The following is a 6,377-nucleotide window of genomic DNA, read 5'->3' on the forward strand; positions in this document are numbered from 1 at the left end:
GTTGGTCATCCTGTACCAGGCGTCTGGCCTGTAAGAGCCAAGGAGTAATTCAGCGACTCTAGGTGAAAAACTGGGAGGGAGTAAATGCTACAGAGAAAATGAAAGAAAGGGAAGCAGATGGGCAGAAAGTAAACACAGGGGGGAAATTAAGGCATTAATGGAAGAGGAGAATACAAGAAGAAAAACAAAATAAGATAGAACCCAAGGCAAATGAAACCTCACCGATATAGGAACTAGTTAAAAACATCTGGGAACCACCATAGAGAGAGTAGAGATAGAAACTAAGGACAAGCACTGTGCATGCCATGTTGATGAGCCGTGAAGAGAAAGGAAATGAAGAATAAGACTTGTTAAAACATATCTTTCCATACATAGTTATTTCTTTTCTTTTAGCATGTCCATTCTGGAAAGAACAGTGTACGTCTTTCCCTAGTGTTATATTTAAAACATAGTATTGTGTAACGTTTGAAGAAAATAATAGCAGGACTAAATCACTTAAAATAATTACCTGCATGGAAGCAGTTCTCCCTTATCCCCTCAAAGAGGGTGTTATCTGCTGGAAAATGACCAGATCAGCCTATATTCAGTCTAGCTCCTTAGGATATCTATATTGTTAAGTTAACAAACATTAATCAAGTGTCTAAGTGATCTGTAGAGTTCCATTTAAAATTCTAAGCAATGTTATCCTGTTTTCAGTGTTTTACTTCTGTGTGTTGTGTGTGTTAGCTTGAGCACTGCGTGATATTTAGTGTTCTTGGCTCCAGGGCACTAAATGCTGAGAGGCACCCAGGCATAGGTGGAGAGCCATTTCCAATTTGCCCCATCATAAACATCTCTGGGGACAGCAACCAATTACAGATTCAAGGGCACCTCACCCTCCACCTGACTCAGAATCTCTATTGGAGAGACCTGGAAATCCATATAAGAGTGTCGGGTGATTTCTTAAAGCCAGACAAATTTAGAAAACAGTGACTAGGCCCTGCATCCCTTTTCCTTAATTTGTCAATGTGACCCCAACTGCTTTTGGTCAGCCAGAATTTGGTTACAGTCTGGGGACACCTGATAAGCGCCCCCCACTCCCACCTCACCCCACCCCCCAGTCTCTGCAATGCCAGTGAATAAGAACAAAAGAAATTTGTCACTGAATAAGGTTGACAGGTAAGAGAGACAAAGAACTAAGCTCAGTCTCCCATCTTAACTAGAAATGTTCCAGATGGGAATATTGTCTCCAAAAACTTATATGCCTTAAATGACTTTTTATTCGTTGTACTCAAAAGATTATTCTACAATTCATTTCTTATAATGACAAAGCTTTTTATCTTGCCGTAGGTGTGCCTTTGGAAAAATACACTTTTGCGTACTAATTCATAGTGCAATGTGAAGTTTTTTAAGATTTGGCTTCATAAGCAAAAAAATAGACTTGTAGAATTTTAGGAATAACCAAGCAGACCTTAGAAATGGGCAGTGATACTGAGCCACTGATGAAGCTTTTTATTGTTTTAATTGTATGTTTTAGTTTCTTTATAAAAGATAAAGTCAGGATGTGTCCAATTAACCTGCGTAGAAAACATGTCCATGGGAATGTTCTCAAAGATACTTACAATACATGAAATAATGGCTCTCATTTACTAATGCCAGACATTGTGAAAGTATCTGACATTTTATAGGGTGACCAACCATCTCAAGCTGCTCAGAATGTCCCAAACTTAGCACTCAAAATCTTGCATCCCAAGAAACTCCTCAGGCCTGGGCAAACCAGGCCTACTGGTCACCCTTACATCTTCATCTCACTTAATCTTCAAAACAACCCTATGTGGTAGGTACTAGAATTATCCCCATTTCACAGACGAGGAAACTGAGGCATTAGGGTGTTTTGCAAACTAACCCAAATTACCAGCCTAGAAAGCTGCAGAATTGGTACTCAAACCCCTGTTTTTTGCTACATTTATTTGCTTTCAGAGTCTACTTTGCTAATTACTCTGGGTTTTTTTTTTGTTTTGTTTTGTTTTTTTTTTTGCCAGGAAGCTACAATCCTTAGAGGTTCAGTTATTTCTTCCTTGTCCCGGGGATAAAGTTTATTTATGGACTTAGCACCAAAAGAGCTTATTTAGAATTTCGTGGCAAATTAAAAATCAGTTTTATTCCACAAGAAATTAATTGTATCCCATTCAACAGCAACAGAGAAAGCCACACTGAGTTCTCTAAGACGTTGAATGGTGCTTGGAGATCTGGGCTTGAGGAGACAAAACAAGGGCACAGGGAAATTCCACCCTCTTGAAGGGCAGTGTTTCAGGAGAATGGTATGTGCCTGACAGCTGCTTTGAGGAGCATAGCAACGCCAGTGTAGCATTTCACAGAGGGAAGTGATGGTGGCTGTCTCATCCAGTGGAGTCCACCAGGGTAGGGGAAGAAAGGTGATATGCTTTCCTGGCCTGCTGTTCAGCCAAGACAGCACATTTGATTTTCCTCACTAAGAAACTCTGAGCTTAATTGAAGTTCTGGCTGCATCTACAGTTCAAATTGGAAAAATAATTTGCAATGCACTGAAACTGCAATTTTTCAGAAAATCTTTTGGGCTTATTGCATTTTATAGAATCATAACTTCTTAAGATTGTTGGTCCTGTAAGCTCTGATTTCTTTGGAATAACTCAGTAGAGATGGGATATGTTCATCAAATGAGTCAGAACACTTGCTTTCTGCCGATATTGTAACATCCTTTCTAGGTACAGCCAGGACTTTATTTCAAGACACTATGCCGATCATTTACTAAATGCTACATTTGTAGAAAAATTTACACTGTATTTACTGTTTCTTTCCTAATTATTAAACAATTTGTTTTCTGTATTTCTACAGTGAAATATAGACTCTAAAATCCCAACTATATAATCACTTCTGACATTTTTAGATTACCCTTTGATTCTTCTCTGCGTATAATAAATTACGGCATATCTATATGACAGAGTACAACACTGCCATGAAAATCATGTCCTAAAAAAAACATATTGACATGAAAATATGCCCACTGAAATTAAAGGTGGGAATTTTGTGCACCTTTTGTAACTTGCTTCTGTCCTTAATTTTAATGAGCATTTTTCCACTCCATTCAATATTTTTCTAGATGATTTTTAATGGTAGAATAGAATTTTATAATATGGATAGACTGTAGTTTGCTTAACAAATTACTTATATTTCCAATACTTCAAATTAAAGAATGCCTGACACATTTTTGTGCAAGGTTTTATTGTGTCATTAGAATAGATTCTTTAATTCTTGTTCTGTCACTCTAAAATTATATCAAGAACCTTAATACTACCAACAGAAAGAGAAACAAACCAGGAGCTAATAGAGTTTTTGTTGTTGTTGTTGTTTACAATATTCAGCAACATTGAAAGTCATGCTTTTTGGTCTCAAACATAGACAGAATTAAATTCAAAACGTCGCAAATCTTTTTTAATTCATAAAGTCTCCTTCTATGTTTTCCTGCTTTTTGTTGTTGTCTTCTTGTTTGTTTGTTTAAACAGGGCCTTTCTCATGCCACAAGAAGGATATTATAGGTGAAGACATCATTCAGAGTTCTAGAGGGAAACAAAAGGCATACTCAGCTTGGATTTTTTAAAAAATCTATAATAAAGGGATGATTTACAGAGATGTGAGCAGGGCTGAGAAAACAACAAAAATGCTGAGACACTAAGATGTTATGATTTCTGATAAGAAATACATATTTTGTCTTCATCCCAGTTTCTAGCCCCTAAAACCCTTGGAATTTTCTTAAAGTTGAGTACTTCAGAGGTGTCTTTTGTTATGCTAATGGTGACTGTTGGAAAGCCCTTAAGTAACCTAAGGATGGGGGCTTGTTGCCAGGAGAGCCAACTCTGTGGTTAGTGGGCTGGAACTTCCAATCCCACCCAGGAACCTCTAAGTAGCGTAGAGGGGCCAGAGATTGAATTCAGTTCATCCATGACCGATGAGTTAATCGAGCATGCCTATGTAATGACGCCTCATAAAAACCCAAAAGGATGTGTTCACAGAGTGTCTGGATTGGTGAACACCTGGAGATTTGGGGAAAGTGGTGCACCTGGCGAGGTCATGGAAGCTCCACACTCTTTCCCTGTATCCAGCCCTGTGCATCCCTTCCATCTGGCTCTTCCTGAATTACATTCTTTTATAATAAACTGGTAATCTACTAAACAAAATGTTTCTCTGAGTTCTGTGAGCCACTGTAGCAAATTAACCGAATCCAGGGAGTGGGTCTTTGGACCCTCTAATCTATGGCCAGTCGGTCAAAAGTATAGGTGAGAACTTGGGTTTGTGATTGGTATCTGAAATGGGGGGAGGAGGGCAGTCTTGTGGGACTGAACACTTGACCTGTGGGATCCGATGCTCTCTCTGGGTAGATAGTATTAGAATTGAGTTGAATTATGGGACACCAAGCTGGTGTCCTAGAATGGCTTGGTGGTATCAGAAAAAAAAAAAAACCCACACATTAAAATTGGTGTACAATTGTAGGCACCCAGAGACCAGTAATGGTGGGAAGCCATTACCCTATTGAGCCTGAAGGAATATAGGGAAGGGAGACAGAACTACTTGATCAATTTGGGCTAGAGCAGGGGGGGTGGGAGGGGGCTGCTCATCACAGCTGTACATCAGAGGGAGGCAGCCTCTGCCAGAACCTGGAACCAAAGCAGAAAGAGTCAGAGAAAAAAATGCCCAATCTCTCTGTCATTCTACATGCTGCTGTCTTGCTTGTGCCTTCCATTGGGTGAATCCAACCTGAAATCAGAGGGCAGTCCCCTGGGGCACAGAACAGGGCTGAGGCGAAATAACTGTTCATCCACAATTTTAATACCTCCTAATATTATTCAAGAATGAAGCAGTGTGATACAGACTGAGATTTTTCCATGTACAGACCCTTGCAAAAATAACAAGGTGCCTTGGGAAGAGAAAGAAACCCAGAAGGTAAACTGTGGAAAACAATAAAGAGAAGCACACAAATTCATAAAAAAATTTTTTTAGTACTGAGATTTTAACAATCGATAGTTAAAGGTAAAACTAATATTAACAATGGCAGCAAGATGGGGAAGGGGATTCAGTGGGTTGTAAGGACACAAATATTCTTCAAACACCCAGGAGAAGGGTAGAAACATTAAATTATTTTTTTAAGTGTTTATTTATTTTGAGAGAGAGAGAGAGCACAAGCAGGGGAGAGGCAAAGAGAGAGGGAGAGAGGGAATCCCAAGCAAGCTCCACCCTGTCATTGCAGAGCCCAACATCGGGCTCTAGCCAAAGGAACTGTGAGATTATGACCTGAGCCAAAACCAAGAGTCAGACTCTTAACCAACTGAGGCACCCAGGCACCCCCAAAAATATTAAATAATTTAAAATGTCTATGTTTTTATGCTTTTATTATTTTCCTTCAAACATGTATACTAACCTATAAATTTTCTAACAATGTTTACATTTTAACACCTTAAAGGTGAAGAGAAAAAAACAAGGATATAAGCTTAGAAAACTTGATAATCCAAAGACAGAAAAGGAAAAAAAAATCAAAGGGAAATCATGATAAATACACACAGTAAGAAATACATCTAAATATTTCATGCAGTAAGAACTGAGCTCAATTCATTTATTAGATTATCAGATTATATTTTAAAAATCAAGCTACATGCTACTGCTTCTAAGAAACAAACTTAAAACAAAGGTACATTGAATATGTAATAAAAAAGATGTCATGCAAAGCATGAAACAAAAAATGATATTATCAGGCAAAACAATTTAATGGTAAAAGCATTACATGGAGATAGAGTGGGCCTACATAATAATATAGGATATAATCCAATTGAGAGAAATCACAAATGTATAATCACATGACAACATAACCTGGAAATATACAAAAGAAAAAATGGACCAAAATTTTTTTTAATTTTAAACTGTCCTTTCATACTGAAGGATTTTTAAACGCCAATCTGTGTGTTTCTATTTGCCACAAACAGCCAAAAAAAGGAAGGACAGGTGAACCAACAAAATTGCAAATACATATATATGTGTGTGTGTGTGTGTGTGTACATATATATATATATATATATATATATATCTACACACTCCAAATAGAGAATTTGTATATAAATATACACACACTCTATAAATTATTTTCACATATATACAGTACATTTTTTAAAATAATTATGCATCAGGTCATGAAAAAAATCTCAACAAATTACAAAGAATGGGATCATAGAGACCATTTTGTCTTACTGCAATAGATTTTCCTTGTATTTGTCCTTGAAGTTAGAAGACATTAATACATAGGATTTTATAAGTATATTGCATATATACACGCATGCTCTTGTGTATTAAACAATGCTGAGGATATGTAGAAG

Source organism: Lynx rufus, unplaced genomic scaffold (genome assembly GCF_022079265.1).
Source record: "Lynx rufus isolate CCGP_SWC_20201006 ecotype Redwood Valley unplaced genomic scaffold, mLynRuf1.p SCAF_1, whole genome shotgun sequence".
Lineage (NCBI taxonomy): Eukaryota > Metazoa > Chordata > Mammalia > Carnivora > Felidae > Lynx > Lynx rufus.